Raw genomic sequence first — 19,113 nt, forward strand, 5'->3', positions numbered from 1 at the left:
CCCTCCTGTTCCCAAAGGTTGCTTAGGCACTTCCAATGAACAAAAACTTCACTGCAATATTTATACTGGGAGATTCATTCTCAGATACTAACAACATTTTCAGTTAGCTTGATGGATGTAGTGCATTTGCACTAAAACACCACCAATAATATTTTTTTTTAAAAATTGCAAACAGTTATTTTATACTCTACATAATTCCATCTGGAGAATGTTCCAAATATAAATTCATGTTCCAGAAATGTATCTATGTTTATTTCTCCACAGATCTAGAGGAAAGCATAAGGAAAATGTCCAGAAAATCATCCCAGAGATTATTTTATGTAACACTGAGATCTGTACCACTTTCCCTTTATTTACAGGTAAGTTCAAAAGAAATCTGAAAAAGCTGGGAAAATACTTGTTTCAAATGGTTCTAGCATACTGCTGCTTGCCATAGTGACCTCCTGGACCTGGTAAAGTTCATATGCTTACAGAAAATATTCAGTGCTTTATGAAACTGCAGGTATGGTTTAGTATGGTTGAAGACTTTTTGCCTTTGTTTTGATTTGCAAATTTTCATTATTATATTGTACTGGGAAGAGGTGAATATTTTTGCTCCCACTAAATGATAACAGAATGTAGCATCAGCCTATTGGAAGCTTCACCTTCCACCCGCTGATTCCCTGAGTTAATTACCAGTATCGTTGACTCCAGCTCTGCAAGTCCCGCCTGTTGAGTAAGAAATGCAAGCAAATGGTCTTAAAATTAAATATGTGCTTAAACCATCTTTCTCCTGCATGTTTTTAGCATTACACTGAACAGAGCCTTGCAGATTTACATACATTTAGAGTTTGGCTGTGTTGTGAACTTGTACCCTACTTGGATCATTTAACATTCGAAACATAAAACACCCATTACCATTTTCACTTCCAGAATCTCGCAGCCTTAGCTCGTTGGGAGGGCTTTTCTTTCTCTCCTACTGGCAACGGAGATGTCTATTCCTGTTTCTTCGTTGGTCAGAAGCCACTATCGAAAACGGTACTATTAAATTCTGCCACTTGGTGGCACTAAGAAATAACACAACTGCCCTTCAAAACGACGCTGTAAAACATGGCCAAGTGCCGGGTGATAACTGGGCCTGGTGGCCCTCAGAAAGGAAGACATCAGGAAGGGATTTCTGCCAGCAGAAGTCCCAAAGCCGTTTTGCTTGTTGTAGATGTTGGTAGGTTTTCAGTGTAGCGCGTGGCCGCTGGGATGCAGCTTCTGCACTTGGGCGTGCAGAGCAAGTCCCTTCGCTCGCTGTTGGCTCTGCTGGCAGAGGATCTCTACACCTCTTACATTTGTTGCTTAAGAATCAGCCCTACTCACCTAGGAGGGTTTTTGCTGGAAGCTGAGGAGAAAGAAGTTGCAAAGCCTTCATTTCCAGTGCCTTAGTTCAGGCAGTGTCAGAGAGTTTCTCTTGGACAAGGAAATTTGCATGAATCTCCCTGGGGAGCCCCGCCCCCCCCCCCTTTATAAATATTATTGCCGGCTCAGTTAGAAGAGGCACAACAAAGCCATGTAAGGAATAAACTCACTCCAGAGTGTGTGCATGCATGTGGGGGGAGTGTGTGTGTGAGTGTGTATGATTTGACTGACTTACCACCATTGCTAGTACAGAAAATAAAAGAACTGGACCCAGAATTTATTCAGGTTCTTTCTCATCTTGGTTGATAATACCCAGTAAAGGTCAAGTGCCCTAGAAACTGATTTAATTTGTGGTTACATTCCATCCCTGGTGCAGCTCTTCTTTCAGATGAGAACTGAAAATTTGTTTTTCTCTTTCCCCCTGAGTAAAGTTTTTCTTGCTGGTGTTATTTATTCAGAATTTTTTACAAGGGTGTGGAGGGATAGGATGACAGGGAATGGCTTTGAACTGAAAGATTATGTACTAGGAAGAAATTCTTCACTGTGGTGGTGGTGGGGCACTAGAACAGGCTGCCCACACAAGTGGTACACACCCCATCCCTGAAAGTGTTCCAGGCCAAGTTGGATGGAGCTTTGAGCAACCTGACTAAGTGGAAGGTGTCCTGCCCATGGTAAGGGGGTTGGAACTAGATGATCTTTAAGGTCCCTTCCAACACAAACAATTCCAAGATTCTGTGATTCTATGAATTGAGAGCTGTTTTTCTGTCTGACCTTTTTTTTTCTTCTGTCATTGCTCCTTGTACACGTTTGAGTCTGTGCTGGTTTTGACTGGAGCAGAGTCCATTTTTTTCATGGTAGCTGGTATGGGGCTGTGGTTTGGATTGTGCTGAAAACAATGCTGACAACACAGGGGTGTTCTATCTATTGCTGAGCAGCACTTTCACAGAGCCAAGGCCTTTTCTGTTTCTCAGCCCACCCCTACAGCAAGCAGTCTTGAGGGGACACATCCATGACAGGCTGACCCCAACTGACCACAGGGATATTCCATACTGTATGAAGTCATGCTCAGTGTGTAGCGCTGGGGGAAGAGGAAGGAAGGGAGGGCATTCAGAGTGATGGTGTTTGTCTTCCCAAGTTGCTGTTCTGTGTGATGGAACCCTGTTTTTCTGGAGATGGTTGAACACCTGCCTGCCCTTGGGAAGTGGTGAATGAATTACTTATTTGGCTTTGCTTGCTTTGCATGGCTTTTGCTTTACCAATTAAACTGTCTTTACCTCAGCCTAGGAGTTTTCTCATTTTTACTCTTTTGATTCTCTCCCCCAAACCACCATCGGGAAGTGAGCAAGCAACTGCGTGGTGCTCAGTTGCTGACTGAGGTTAAACCAAAATGGAGTCCCATTAAAGCTCCTATTAAAGAAAATCAAACTCCAATAATTATTCCCAGACTTCTCAACTGGGAGAATTTTTCAGAGTGAAAAGACTCTTGGGACAAAGAGGAAACAGCCATCTGAAAAGCAGTATTGTTATTTAATTTCCCTGTATTTCTAGAATTACAGCTATGTCTACACTATTAAATAGTATGCTCAAATAGGATTACTTTTATAGAGCAAAGGAGCTGGTACTGAGGACTTGCTGTGCACTCCACATAGCTTTTTGGAGGATATTAGCTCAGGCTTCGGACTGCCCTGTGGAAGGACCACAACTTGCAGGTGGAGTCGTCTACTGCCTGCCCTCCTGTGCTGCTCAGCAGTGTGAACTGGAGGCTGGCATGTGAAGATCCCTGGGACATTTACCACAGATGTGGCCTCCCAAGCAGAACGAAACTGCTTCTGTTTTCTAAGACCAGAGCCAAACTCCCAGGCTGTAGGCGATGCAATGGAAACGTAAATTGCTGCTATCACAATATGTTAGTGAGGATAATGAAATAGGCTGGCATGCAAGTATATTACTGAAAAAAATTATTCATCAGTGATTTAAACGTGGATAACTGGAAGTTATTACCAGCATCTAAGTGAGTGTCTTGCTGGGTTAGCATAACCGGTCCAGGAGAATGCTGCCCATGTAATGCATAGCAAATGCTGCTGGCAGTGCCCCAGCCCATGCTAGGAAGCAGACTATTGTTTCAAATGTCCTGGGAAACTGTTTGAAAATTGCAAGAGCCAAGGATGAGACTGTAGACTTTTCAGACTTAAGGAAGGGCAGGGACAGATGCCACGGTGATGGATGAAAAAAGCTAAGGAGAGGCTGAGAAGCTGGATGGGAAGTTAAACCAGAGAAATCTGCGGGTTTTTTCCATCCTCAGTGTCATGGTTTAGCAAACTAAACCATTACACTCATCTTGAAAGCTGAGGGAACTTCTACCCTGATAGATAAATGAATGGTCAGGAAAAGCTGTATCTGCACAGAACCGCTTAAGCTCAAAATAGAGGTGATCCAAAAGTAATTGAAACTCCATGAGTAGAGGCCCAAGTGGGTCTCTGCAGGCACAGCCATTTCCATTGGGTGTGTACCACACCTGGCACGCTGGAACCTTGCCCATGGCAGCTTATAGTTTTTACCATAAAGTTGTTTGGGGCTAAATAAAGCAAATCAGATCAGATCCATGTTTTTCTTCCAAGAAGCAGTAACTGAGTGAAAAATACTCTTGCAAGAACTCCCTAGGGTAAGCGAGATTTAGTGTAGTTAATAACTTTATTAGTTGGTTCATCTGTGGCTTTTACATAACCCAGCATAACTGACAATACCAATAAAATATATCATGTCAGAAAGGCAGTCATATTTCTGAAATATAGACATGAAGTTATGACTCCTGGGTGTGTTTCTGATGTGTCAGTGTTTGGCTCCTAAATATTATCAGAACCTCAGTTTTTGAGTTTTCCCACAATGGGCTATATCTCAGTCAGCAGCAAACATCAGCTGAGAAAAAGTTACCTTTAAAAAAAGGCCTTTCAGAGGTTAAGTTTACTGCATACTACTGACACTATGAAAAATAACCTGCATATTGTGAAAATCACACTTTAAAAACAAAAGCTAGACAAAAATATCCATTTGGATTATTCGCTCAGCAAACTGAAAATTGCTGAAAGTTATTCCTATATGACACTCATGCAGTAGCAGGTTTACTTGCTCATAAACAAAAGCTAAGGCAATCACTTTGCCAAGCACCACATCAATGGGGCAAACTGTCTAATAGTCAAAAGCAGTGAAACAGCAGGAGGGTTCTCATTAAAATGACACATTCCTCTTTAAAGCAGTCAGTCATTCAAGGCAATACTTATTTGGCAGTATCTTAAAAAAAATATTATAAAACTTTATAACATTTGATGTTTACTGAGCATGAAATTTCATCTGACATACTTTGGCTGTGTCTTTCTCCAGTGACTTGCTTCTTGTTTAAATTTGATTTACATCTCATTTACATGGGAAATCAAATGTGTGAACTGCCTTTGTGTAAACTTCAAAACAGGCAGTTTTATGTGTTGGAAGGGTTCACGTTACTGTGTGATCATACAAAAACAGCAAGTAGACCACTAGAAAAAGATGCTTGCTGTACAAACTTCCTTCCACATTTTTTTTAGTAGGGCTGGAAACTGCCTCCTAAAAACGAAAAGAATTACTAAAAGATAGACTGCAAGATTACATTCACTCTGCTGTAACTCAGATCCATCATTAACCTCAACAAGTATCAGCACCAAGGTATCATCATCAGAAACTAAGGGTTGTCACCCTTGCTCCACCACAGCTGTTTGAACAAGAGGTGGGAACAGGCACAGCCTATCTTTATAATGGCCAGCAGAAATAATGGAGCAGTCTCCAGACAGAATTGTTATAGGAAACACATTAAGATAAGATACATTTTTTCCAGCTAATTGACAACCATGTAAAGGTTAATGCTAAAATCAACTCTCAGCAAATGCTATAGGTAATTGCTGTGAACTTGAAAACGTTAATTACACCTCACATCATTCTCTACAGAGCATCCAATTAACAGAAGAAAGATTAAGAGCTTAACATCCTCCTCCTGCTCATACCTAAAACTGTATCACAGTGCCACTGGTTCCAAGGTACCAGAAGCTTCAGTATGAAAGGAATAAAAGGTGATAAGTATGACAAAACTTTAAGCTAGCCACTATTCTAAAGCAGAGATCATTAAGTCTGACTTTTATACTAGTAAATCTAGATGAAACCATAATAATGCAAAGATATTTACAAGGGCAGAGAAGAACAATATAGTAATTTCAAGAGTTCGCTGTGGAAAGATGCTGCAACCTGTATTCCAAATGTTCTTTAAGAGAGAGCAAATAGAGATACAATGACCTTTTTTACTATGAAAAAATCAGGGTAATCCCAACTGAAATTGATTGAAACTGCCTCAGAAAAGTTGTGCAATACTGAATGACTGGATTAAAAAAAAAAAGCTAGTTGAAACATAAAGTGATATAGATGGAAGGGGAAATGATGCATTTTGTGATGACAGACCTCATTAGCTATTATCAGTCAAGAAAGAGATCTTGTCGTCATTGTAGAAGTTTCTGAAAGCATCAGATCATCACTTAGCAGTAGCCAAAAGGACAAACACAATCCAATTAATTGTCAGGAAGAGAGGCAGAAATAAGAAATACCTCAATGCCAGTACAGAAATCTCAAGTATTTTTCACATCTTCAATGTTGTACATATATTTCTAGTTGCTTCCACTTCTAGCAGATGGAGAAAAAGCATAAGAGAAGAGTATAATGGTGATTAAAGGTAAGGAATTTCTTCTGTGGATGCCAAATTTAACCACTTCATCTTAGAAAGGTTTTCTCTGAGAGACTCGGAGACTTATTAAACAAGATTAGTATGAAGAATGTGATCAAGCAACTATGCACCTTTCATGCCAGTACAAAGTTAGAGAGATACTGAATGAAAGAGTTTGGAAGCAAATTTGAGAAAAAGAGAAGGAAATATTTTCATACCTTGCTGAACTAATTCATTGTCACAGAAGGTTTTGGAGACAGATTAAATGGGCTCAGAAAAGTGATTAATCAAAGCGATGGGAGGAAGTTTGTCAAAGGCTGTTAAACTCAACCATGAAACTGCTACAGCTCCAGAAGCCTCTGCATGGGGGTTAGCAAGGGGCTAGAAGTGGATGTGTTACTATGTAGTCAGCCTGTTCTTGTCACCTCTCTAATCATACGCTGCTTCCTATGGTATCCTCCCTTTGGCAATAGCCAATAAATAAACCCTTAGCTGAAGCAATATGAACACTCACAGGGACCTGAATCCATATTTTAGCCAAGAACATGCCAGTTTTTTGCAGAACTGAGAGTAGCCAAGAGTCCTGACTGCTGAGGTAATTTCCACTCACTGGAGGGTGAGTAGCTGGTATCAAAATTTGTTTTGGAGTTTCTCAATGGGTTTTGGTTTTTTTAAATTTTGTTGGGCTGTTCTAAATAGGTTTATGCATCTAGCTAGTAAGACAAACAACCTTACTTTTTTATATCTCCTGTAATCACAAGATGTGTTAAATAGGATGCCCTAGGGTTTCCAGGAATGGAAAGTAGCCTGTTCTGCAATTATTGCCTTAGACCTCAGGTATCTGCCATTTCCAGATGGAAATGAGGTCTTCAGTATTTTTTGCTGTTAAAACCTTGAATTTCCAGTTGAGAGTTACATATCTCTATTACAGTGCCTAAGACAGTCTTGCTGTTGCTTTAGGATGGGGCTAAACCTGTTCAAATTTTTATTCTTTGCCATTTTTTGTAGCTTATAATGTAACTAGTTTATCTGTCACTGAGGAGATGGGGCATTGTTGATTTCAGCATTGAGGTTAAAATGCTTAGAGGAGCATGTGTTTTAGACAACTGGACAATTTAGTATACACCCCCTATATATGGAAGGGTTTTCCCCTCTAACCATAGATTCACATAGTATGTTATATTCCAGACTGTTTAAATCAAACTATTTATTTGTACTTTTTATCATGCTACATCTGTTGTTTGAGTGTAATTTTTAGCATAGGACACACTTATCTGTGTTTATGTGTGTATCATACTGATGAATCTTTATGGATGACATGTAGACCTTTATCTGTGGGCATTGCCAAAACCTATGATTAAACACTTTGATTTTTAGTGTTCAGTGTGTCTATGTTGGATAGGAACAAAAACCAAACCAGCAGGTGCTAGAAGTTCTGACCTTTTGGCTATTTTCAATTTACCTTGTGGCAGAACAGATTAAATTATTTAATCCAAATAACCTCAAATTATGCAAAAATAAGCAAAAGGGTTTGAAGCCTGGATTCTCCTTTTCCTTCTTTTATCTGATCTCAAAGGTGTCTTTCAACCTTAGTGGTTCCATGATTCTATGATTTCCCCAGTCTCTGCAGATGAAGAAACAAGAAAAAAAGTTTCAAAGTCACAATATTGACTTTCTGTCAACCTCACTTTAGAAAAAAACAAGCTCATTTTTACATCTTCCCATCTCCTGTTCCCCTCATCTTCACTTCATTTACCATCTCCAGTGGTGCCTAAAGAGTGCATTTTCCACACAATGATTTGTGTGTAGGCCCTTCCCTGTAGCATGTGTTGACAGGAGGAAACAAAAAAAAAATCCTGTATCCCATCAAAATATGAGTCCCTTTTGCAAAATGGCAAAAGTGTTCAAAACTAGAGACTTGTACCAAAATTCATGTCAGTGTGTCTAAATTAAAAATGAAACCCATAGCTTAAAATAATCTCTAGCATTTTCTTTGTTCACTTTTTTAATGGACCTGGTGCAAATAATAGAAATTTGTCTCCTTAAAGACAACTTTCACCATCCAGGAATATGAGAGAGACGTGTTTCCACACTATACTCCAGCAATTGAATCCTGTATTCTAATGTAAGCTACTTTCCTAATGGAGCTGATAGGAATTTTGCCAAACTATTGCCTTGAATTGAAATGGTATGTGTGGGAGGACTGTGGAGTGACACCCTGAGGATATTTAGGCATGGCAGATACTTATTATGCAGTCAGAAATACTTCATAATGAAATGATATAAATTACAGATGATAGCATTTCCTTCTACACAATTTAAAAATAAAACCCAAAGAAATTTATCTCTAAAGTTGCTTTTCCATTCCTTGTCCTTCAAATGGGTCTGTGAAGTATTTGTTTCATAATTTGAAAATGTCTTAAGATGACTGTTTCCCCCCTTTTTATCTCCTGTTGGACACATCTATTTAATGCAAATTCTGGGAATAAGGGAATCATCAGGCTTACCAACTTAAAAGAAACCCATGCTCAGCTAATCAGCATATCACTCTGAAAACTCGTGTGGGAGACATTTTTACCGCACATTAATTCTGGTATGTGCATGAAAGCTGGTTTTTTTCTGAATCTTATTGTTGGTGACAGTTATCTTGCTAGCAGGTGACATTGTCTGTGACACGGGCAGAGAGGGAGCCTCACTGCAAAGAAAAGTTGCCATTCTGTTTTATAACAATTTAGCTGCAGTGGAAAACATGACTTTATGTGATTTACAAGTTCCTGTGTAAAACACTGTGGGGTTTCTTCCACTGAGCTTCACCAGTGGCTCCACTGACTCTATGGGTACAGGACAAGCACCCTTGTGTATGGGTCCCTCAGGTACCTTCACTGGCTGAGATGGCAAAGTTATATAATGCCTGGGAAAAGAGTCAGCATGGACTGCTTTGCTAATCCTTCCCTGTAGTAAATATTTTTAGCAACTTGGCTTTGTATGAGCTATAGGACAGGAAATTTAAGGACAATCTGCTGCTGCACACCCAGAAAACATGCTACAGGATCCTGTACCAGTCTGCAAGGCTACCTTGAGAAAAAGAATTGAAATATAAAATACACAGAACTTCAGTAATTCAAGTAGGATAAAGTAGTGTTTGCTCTCATGAGAGCATTGTGGGTGCCAGAGGTTTATGTTGTTTAACGATGAGAAGCTTAACAAGCACCTCTTGTCTGAAGCTGAAGTTGTATTGGTGTTTCAGTGCCTCTAAGGTAGAGAGCCTAAGATAAACACTGATTATGAGGTTTGGGAAAATGATGGCCATGTGAAATGTAATGAGATTTGATGCCAAGGTGGCCAGAGCAGATGACACAGCAGTTTCCTCTGGCTTCTTAGGTTCTGTGAAAGTCTGCTTTTAACCTGCTGTTGCTTTAGCCACTTGTAACAGCGTGTCAGCATCTGGCAGGTGAAGATTAGCATGCCTTGTTGAGAAATATGGTTTGTTTCTTTTAACTTGCACAGATAACTAGATAACTGAGATAACTGAGATAACCAGTTATTTCTTTCTGGAAGACTAAATCTAAAAATGCTAACAAAGTTAGTGAGATTTTGATTTAAATTATTCATTGTATAACTCATAGAAATTGGTCTAAGATATAAACTTTGATAATTTCAAAGCAGGTTTATCCATGTAGGCAGACAGTTTTCATAGCAAGGGATATAATGAAAGAGACAAGTTGTTGTACAGGTCTTCTTTCTTATCAGAATTTCTGCTCTTTTGCCTGTTTAAAGCTTAGCTTAGATGTACTGTTTATGTATTAGCTTAGATGTACTTAGATGTACTGTTACCTGTTTAAAGCTTAGCTTAGATGTACTGTTCCTTCATATGAATCATTGCTAAACTTTGGGTATTCTGAAATATCATGCCGTTTATATTGTATACAATGAATGCAGGGCTCCACTGGCAGTGAAAATACCAGAACTAGGATTCTGGCAACGCATCTCCTCTCTAGGCTTCAAACAGGCTGGGAGGATTAGACTAAGTGAGAGCTTTGGTACTAAATGACCCAGTTTGCCCACAACAATGCCCTGAGTTTCATTTGAAAGGAGGAATTCAATTTCAGGGCATTTCTGTTGACCTCTAAATCTCCTTAGAGCTTGATTTATTTTTTTCTTTTGACCAATAGCTGTAATTTTCTGGCCTGAAGAGATACAGGAGGTAATACTTGCACAAGTACACAATCTGCTTCATGTTTCAGCTGAAGGTGGACATCTAAAACATTCTGGATCTTCCTTTGGTTTTAACTATTTTAATGATTAACTTCCATGAAAAGTGAAGATTTGAGTTAAAGATCTTTATCATTGCATAATTTGCAAATGTCTTTATTGCATTCTGTTTAGAAAACACCACCCACATAGATTAGTGATGATGCTACCATTCTTTTTCTGAGAAGCATGCCAGCACATTATTTTAGTATAAAACAGAAGTTTAAGTTGGAGGGTTTCAATCTTGCCTTAATTCTCTAAGGAATAAAAATGATCCTTGCATCTTTCTAAAGGGAACTATTCACATGAAGTGCTACAAGGGAAATTTACAGAATTTATGAAGTAGAAATGCCATCACTGAATCAGCTTCAAAATATTTATTAACAGCTACAGTCAAGGAATAGACTTTTTACTTGCATTAAACACTATGAAATTTCTTTAGAGGGAGCAGACACCTTAAAGCAGCTTGGAAGGTGAAACTAAAATTGACTGCAAAGTAGAGCACTACTTCCCCTTTCTACAACTGGCAATATAGATACTTCCAGCTCATTCTGCTCTAGGATGTATTCATGAGAATTTAACCTGTATATCTTAGAGGCAAAATTGACATTTTTAAAGGAATTTAGGTCTTCATGTTCTGATGGCTGACTAGTACAAGACAAATATTTCCTTAGCTCCTTTGGCATTTCCTTGAATTCCAGGTAAAAGTGGAATGAGAATAGAAGTTGTATAATTAAAATTGAATTTATAGGGGATAGGAAAAAAGAAAAAAATTACAAAGAAATTACAGTGAGAAAACCATGGAATTTTCTTCTCTATATTAGCGTGAAGATAAAAGTTTCTGGCAGAACTGTCCATTCCATACAAAAGCTCCTGCTCATATTCACATGACTGCAAAATCTCCACGTCTCTTGCTCCAGTGCAATAGACCTCAGGCAGTATGTACCAGAAAGGAAAAAACCAGTTAGAATAACCTTGTAGACCTTGGTGAAATTTCACAGGGGATCAAAAGGACTCTGAACTGAAAACCTTGGTAACTAGGATCAACTGATCAATGGCAACATTGGGTTGGTGCCTGGCAGCAGTCTGGAAAGTTACTCAGATATTAGGAAATACTGGAAGAGAAGTAGAGAACAAAGAAGAATTCTGTCATTGCGCAAATCAATGGTTCTCTCACATCGTGGGTGAAGTTTTTAGTTCTGGTTGCCTCATCCCTGAAAAGATACAGAAGAACAAGATGAGTTTTAAAGAAAGGCCACAGGCACAGTCAGAGGAAATAAACATTTTCCACATGAGAAATGTTTGAGTTTGGGGAAGAAAAGGAGTACAAATCTGAGGATGACATGACAGAGGTAAAGTAATGAGTGCCATGGATAAGAATGATAGAGGTCAATTGGTCCCTGTCTTTTCCAGCAGAGTTGGGGAATATTACACATATCCAGGCGGAAGCAGATTCAAAACCAAAAAATACAAGCTTTTTCATTCATCTGATTGCAGCCCTGCCAATGGATGTGTGGGCAAGAAAGTTACAGGCCTCCTTAGGGAGACTGGATTGCTGGTGACCAAAGAAACAAACTACAAAAGGCTCAGGGAAACCTTGGAGGTGAGTGGCTGAGGGATGATTCACCAGCAGTAAAAATAATACCCAGTGACCAGGAATGATCAATCATCCATTGTGACTATTACTGAAGTTGCATAATATTTCTAAAGACAAATAAATAAACAAACAGTTTAAATTTTTTATTATTTAATTCATTTAACATTCTAGAGGAAAGGAGCCTGTAAGAGCCTCAGGTCTATGTGTCTACCACATATATGGACTTCTCAAAATCTAATTAATGTAATTTGCTCCCCATAATGTGTTAGAAGAGGAATGTTTTATTTATTTTTACTTTGTCCTCCTGTGATCATAAGAATATTTTTTCTCGGAAGCTTGCTCTCATAATTATGTTTGTTCTCCTTGTGTGGGACAACTGGGTGTACTGAGAGAAAATCTGTGGAAATCACTGACCTTGCCAATTATTTAAAATATTATTGAACTGAAATAAAAACTCTTTGGGAAGTGGAAAAAAAAAAGAAAAATTGTAGTGAGTCAGAACTGTGCACCAGAAAGAGCTGAGTCATATGTTGTGCTAATTGAATATCAATACAAGTTTCCTGGCTGAAAACTTTCCAGTGTACAGCTTCTGTCCAGCCTTGAGATAAACTTGGGGATATTAGGTAGTTTTTGTGAAAGACTAGGTCCAGATTTTGTGATTTTGCCTGAATGATTAATACATGCTTTAGATTGATCGTATTTCTTTTCATTACAGAAAGAATTAGCTCTCGAAAATTCATCCCAAAAGTGTCCTTTCTCAGGTAAAATAAATTAAAAAAAAAAAAAAATTAACATACCACATTACAATTAGATATGAATCTAGTCTGAGACTTTTCCTTCTCATTTACAATCTCTCTTTCAATATCTGCTAGGAAAAACCATTTGGGTCCCATTTTCATAAATAAATTTCATACTTAATTGCCCTAATTACTTTGGCTTGCTGAGAAAACTGATGTAGGTTTGCGGCTATTGACTGTGTAACTACTCGTATGTACCCAATTACGCCACTTCTGAACCACATTTTCTCTCTGTGGCTAGATCTAATAATAACTCAGGAAGATCACAAGCAAATTCTGTTCTTAAAATTAACTCAGTTTCCATGATAATCTGTTGGGTATATATTTTATGGAAATTACTCATTTATTTTTTCCTTTTTATGTCATGATGATGACATTGTGTGCCACATTTATCCAAGTATCAGACCAAGCTGGTTTTGCTGGTTTTAAAAAAAATCTTAGGACAGGTGTTTCATATAATACTTGCACATATTCTTACACTTAGAGTCAAAGGCCATGAGAGGAAGCAACTGACATGTAGAAGGGGGAAATTGAGGACAGTTGGGGTTTAAATGAGCATAGGAGCCCCTCCATTTCCAGCTGTCCTATGGGTGATGGGCGTGGTGTCCTTTACCACCCACCTGCTCCACGGCAAGTAGGCATTGCTTGTGAGATGCTTGGCTGTACTAATTTCAGGAGAATGCCTGATGAACAGTGGGCAAACCTTTTTTCCATCTAGGAAAGACCAAAATTATGGCATTGCTTGGATAAATATGCTGCTTGTTTTTAATGAGTTATCTCTGCAGTGTGGTGCCGTGCTGCACAGTCTCTCCATAAAACTCTCTCGTACTTCCCTCCTGTCATTTTGCTCCTACCCCATTGATGCTTTGGAATTTTAATTTAACTGTCATGAAATAAAAGACTCAGTCAATTGACTTTTGTTACAGCGAGTTTTTTTCATCAAATCACTGTGAGTTTGTATTCCTTCTGTAGGAGAGCAATTTGGTCTGCAAACACTTCCACTAAGAATTTGCCTTATCCTATGAAGTACGGATCAAAAAGAAACAGATTCAGGGATCTGGAAACTGAAAAGAAAAATCTTATCAGAATATATAAATGATGATATTTACTTCATTGCAGAAACCTGCACACAAAAGCCTAAGGTACAACTGTTTGGCTCAGTGTCAGCATTAGCTGGATGTGGGGAACATGTTCACCCCTGTGGCCGTCCAAACCTCACTGAATGTGCCCTTCTGACACAGACTGCAGAGCTGCTCCTGCTGCTTGTGGCAGGAACAGGGGAAAGGAGGAGGGAGGACTGTCCCCTCTGCAACCCTCCAGCTCCCTCATGCCAGCTGCAGTCAGCTGTTGAGCTCTACCAGCCAAAATACAGTGCTTTGAGCTTGTTAGTGAAATCTGCTTCTTGAACAGCTGAGTTTCATCTTGTCTGCAACACTGCAACAAAACCGGCCATGCTGACCCTTCTAGCACCTTAAATCTCTTGCAAGTTGGGAAATGAGGGCAGAGGTGTTTTGGAAGACATCTCTACAAAAAGGGGTTTCATTGCAAGTTATCATTTCTTTTATTTTAATAATCTTTATTTGAATTAGATCTGCAGGCATTTCAGAGAAATAACCTGAAAGTTAACATTATAGGCATTCTACACCTGTTGTTATGGTTTATATTTTAGTACTAAAGGATAAAGGTATTTTACAAAATATATCTGATTATTTTATTTGGAAAATTGGTAAAATCCTGACAAAACACTGGTGGTCTGGGTTTGAGGAAATTACCTAAGAAAGTCTACCTGAGTGACACAAGCATCAACATGTGTCCCTCACATGCCTCCAAAGTCCATTGAATATCAAAAAAACTCTTGTCCATAGGATTTTATTTGGCCTTGCTTTCCTTTGGATTCAAGACAGGTTTTCCCTCTCCTGCTTTAATATTGAAAACATCAGAAAAAGAGTATCCTGTCTGATGTCATTCTATTTTTTAATCATCTCTTTCATTATGAACTGCCCAAAACTGAGTGTCTGCTTTTATAAAATGGCAGGTAGATTGAAGAATGACAAGTTGACAGGTTGACAGAAGAATGACACATGTAACAAAAAATTTGGATAGTTAAATCTCTTAGTCTGAAGGAAAGACAGCTGTACTGGGAAAGGCTCATCTTGGAATATAGATAGGAAAAATGAGAAGGAATAGACTTCAATCACAGAGAGCAATTACATAGAAAATGGACCCCAGTTTGTTTGCTCAATAATAAAGGTAAATGAATAAACTTCATGAAATGATTCAAGGAAACACTGAGTTTGGGGTTATTTTGTAAATGAAAAGGGATATGTCAACAAGATGCAGAACTCCCAGAGGGAGATACATCATATTGTTAACAGAACAGATGAGAGTTATAAAAATGAGATAGGAATAATCAACCTGACAGACTGCAAATGCAAATTTTACAGCTGTGAAAACTCCTGTCCATCCATATTCTTTTTCTATTAAGCCTCAACATTGCAAATTTAAACTGATCTTTCAAGAAGGTACCCGAGATAAAAGTGGTGAGGGGCATGGAATAAAGCCCATGCGCTGGTGGCTTCCAGGATTTCTATCTGTACAACATCCACACAATGCAGTAATAGATCCCTCCAAGAAACCCAAAAAGTACAGTAGAAGTGAATACACTATCTTGTAGCAATTATGTATGCTGGCCAAATATGAAAGAAAAAACCTTAAATGACAGATTCATCATCAAAGACTGATAGCTGCCTCACAGCTACCCAAATGCTATTCCACAGTCTGATCTGAAGCCCTCTGGAAGTAGTGAGTCTTTCCATTCATTTGAACAATCCTTCAATCAAGCCTTGTACCTCAAGAGAAAAAGTGTATACACTATCAATGCTAAAACTGCAGGAAGGCATCTAGGTGTTCATTACATAAGAAAAGGATGGGCAAACACTTCTGCACTTTACATTTCCAAATTGAAAACTGATAGGAAAAAACAGCGGTGAACTTGGATATTTAGTGGAAAGTAAAACTGGGTCTGACTAACACATTCTTATGTAACCATTACAGGCCATTGGAAAATCCAAAGATTTGCTGTATATTCACTGCAGCAATCTGTTGTCAAGAGCTTTATGCAGTGAGAAATGAGGTTTTCATGAAACTGAAGTTTATAGGTAAAAAAAAAATGCTCAGTTGCTTGTCACCTCAGATCCAACTTCACTGCACAGCACATTTTCAGTGACAGCTTGGAACACGGATCAGATAATATGCTGAATGTCATAGAAAATGATTCAAAATGTCAAAACAAAGCATAATTATTAAAACAAATCAGAGTGAAGAGGAAAGTGTAATAGAGCACAAAATGAGCATACCTATGAGAAGTTATTTTGGTCTGCAATTTTTTTGGGAGCAACATCAAAATGATAGCGCTTTAGAATGTACGTTTCTTTTATAGCTCTGGCTTCCGATTTTAACTTTGCAATATCTGTGAGCATACTTATACTTAAAAATGTTTTGGAAGAAGCTGCTTCAGGCATTTCCTCACCTATACTTTGGGCTCCTTTTGAGTTGCACTTATTTTTCTGTAGAGGACTGGCCTTCGTGATTTAAGTGGGCACATTGCCAAGGGTTTCAATTTAGCTGATAACACATGCAGTTAGCCCAGAAGGAGAGATGCATATCTAAAATGCTGTGCACAGTACTAGGCTAAGTGGGGTTTACGGGCCATCTAGTCAAGAATTTTTCTTGGGAGATAACACAAGGAACTGTTTGTCTCAGAGTCACTTAAAAATAAAAATATACCATACTTGATATAAAGGAAATGCCTTCTTGTCTTTAATAATACTGTGAGAATTGCTGAGGCAAAGTACAAGAATTTTAGGTCAGCAAAAAATTCATTGTTGTTTTCATGGCTATACAATAGTGCTGAACAAATAATTTGCAACATTTATTCTCCTTGTCTGGTACTGGAATATCAGTGACAGAATCATGATTTCCTTCAAATATGTCCACAGCTGTATGCATAGAGGCTACTGTGCCATGTCAAGTACCAGAAAAACCGTAATAGGCACAGTGTCACTGGTCACCAAGGACAGAGAATGCTGTGGGCCCCATGCCCCATCACTGTTGGTGTCATCCTTGACTGGTGCTACTCTAGAGGTGTCAAGAACTCCAGTATTAGAAAATTCACTTTGAAGCAATCTCAATATTTACACTGCCCTAGGTGGCCACAGGCTTTGTTCTGTGGTGAAGTTTTAACCAAGGTTATGGGGCATCCAACTCAGATCAGTACATTTAGCCTAATAAGTATCATGTCAGGAGTTGATGCCCATGATCCTGTGACAACACATTTTCCGTAACATCTAATGGTGTTTCCTTAACCCACTGCAGTCTTTGTCACATCTCAGTCTTCTTTTATAGTAGAATCACACAACACAGACTATTACTTCCCATCTGAATATTTGTTCATAGACTATACTGTCCTCTATGGTTTTATTCCAGATTTATCTGGATTCTTATTGTGCCTGGTCCAGTTTTCTTTCTTATGACTCTGATAAGACTGAACAGTGGGGTCACCCGCTTGGTGAGTCTCCATGGGAGCAATGGACAGGGATCAGAACTCTGGGGAGACCAGCAGCCTCCCTGAGCTGCACTTCAGTATGGCTCCTCTGGCTGAGCACATGGTATTGCTGTAGGTCTCCTATGTGCAAAGGCAAAAAGCTTATCCAGTCTAAACAAGTGGAAGGAGTCTGTGGTTGTAGCCATTTAAGTAACCCGTTTAATCAGGCAAATGTGTGTGGTAACACATACGGTGTGCGTGCCTCCATGTAAGTCTGTATTCCCCAGCTCAGAACAGCCAGCATGGGAAAGAAGCAACCAGCAGAACCTTCCCCAGCATAGAAGCTGGAGTACTGGCAAACTGGGAAAATATTAGATGTGGCCAAGGGGTGACATCTGCTGAGTTTAGATAATTTTTACCAGTTGATGTAAGGGAGCTGTTCTTTGTATTAGTGAGTTCATGCTGATTTATAGCTTCTCTGTCTGGTCTGCGTTTGCAGTTCTTCTATATTTTACATATTTGAGTGGAAGAATGAACTGACCTCATTCAGGTAGGTGATCTGTTTCTCATATATATGCCAAGAGACAAAGATGTCAAACATTTATTTAAGCCGGCAAATATTACAAAATAAAATGAAAAGTATGCTTGAGCAGTCTACAGCAGAATGGTAATGTTCTCCAAGAGCCTTGTGCTCACTGTTGCCCGGGAAATAAATAGTGCCTGCTATTCTAATATTGATTTTTCATTCTTCATCATACTTAGTCAAGCCTGTCCAAACTAGACACCAGCTATTCTAACAAAGACTGAGCCAAGGAATGAGAGGAGGGTAATATCTACACTCAGCCTTCTCCCTTGACTATCCCGAGTGATCCATTTTAGAATTCTCTTTGCTTCTAGGGACTTGTATCACAGCTGGTGTTGCAGACTCAAGCTAAGCTCTTTAGAGATATGACATCACTTAAACTCAGCATTTATGACAAAAACCATTTTCTTCAGTTATTATTTAGTTCATTTTTAGGTTAATTTATACATAACTCTCAACAAAGGAAAATAAGAAGGAAATGCTCTAATGTGAAACCAGGTGAAATGACTGTCAGGATGCCACCATGTGCCAGGAGCACTGTTCCTGGGCTCCTCGTTGGTGCTTCCTTACTACACACTCACCACTTCCCACCTGTAAGCATGCACGTGTCAGAGGGAGGTGGAGAATCCTCTCCTCATTGCTCCCTTTGGCACCTGGTACATGACATGGATCTCTGGCAGAGCAGGATACCTGCAGAAGAGCACCAAACTGTCTTTGTAGCCAACCCCTATGTGGGTAAAGACATAGAAATGATATTGTAAATGGATTATAGCTTTTCTGCTTTTTTTTTTTAAAGCTGGTAAAAAAGAAATCAAAGCAGCCTGCTTTCCTCAGTAAGGAAAGCAATGTATTAACAGGAAGTTTCTGCCTCCTAGATATCCTACATAGATGGAACGGTTTGCAGGAATGGGAAAGGCAAAAAAAAAGTGAACGTTTTTAGAACAAAATTCCATCAGGATGCACTCTTTATAATCTCCAAAACAATACAGGGGTTGTAATGAAAAAGTCATCACTTATTCATTACATCTTTTTTCCTGCAAAGTGATTCTCTGTAACTAATAAAGTTAACTGTGTACATAAAGATAATGGTGGCAATTAAAAAGTCCTTAATGGTAACTACTGTGAATTAAGAAGGGCACAAACACTTATCAGGTAATAAATGCAGCTGTATTACTGGAATTTTTATTCCTCATTTTTCTGAGGGCTTACAAAGAGGTG

This window comes from Corvus cornix, chromosome 3, assembly GCF_000738735.6.
Source record: "Corvus cornix cornix isolate S_Up_H32 chromosome 3, ASM73873v5, whole genome shotgun sequence".
Taxonomy (NCBI): Eukaryota; Metazoa; Chordata; class Aves; order Passeriformes; family Corvidae; genus Corvus; species Corvus cornix.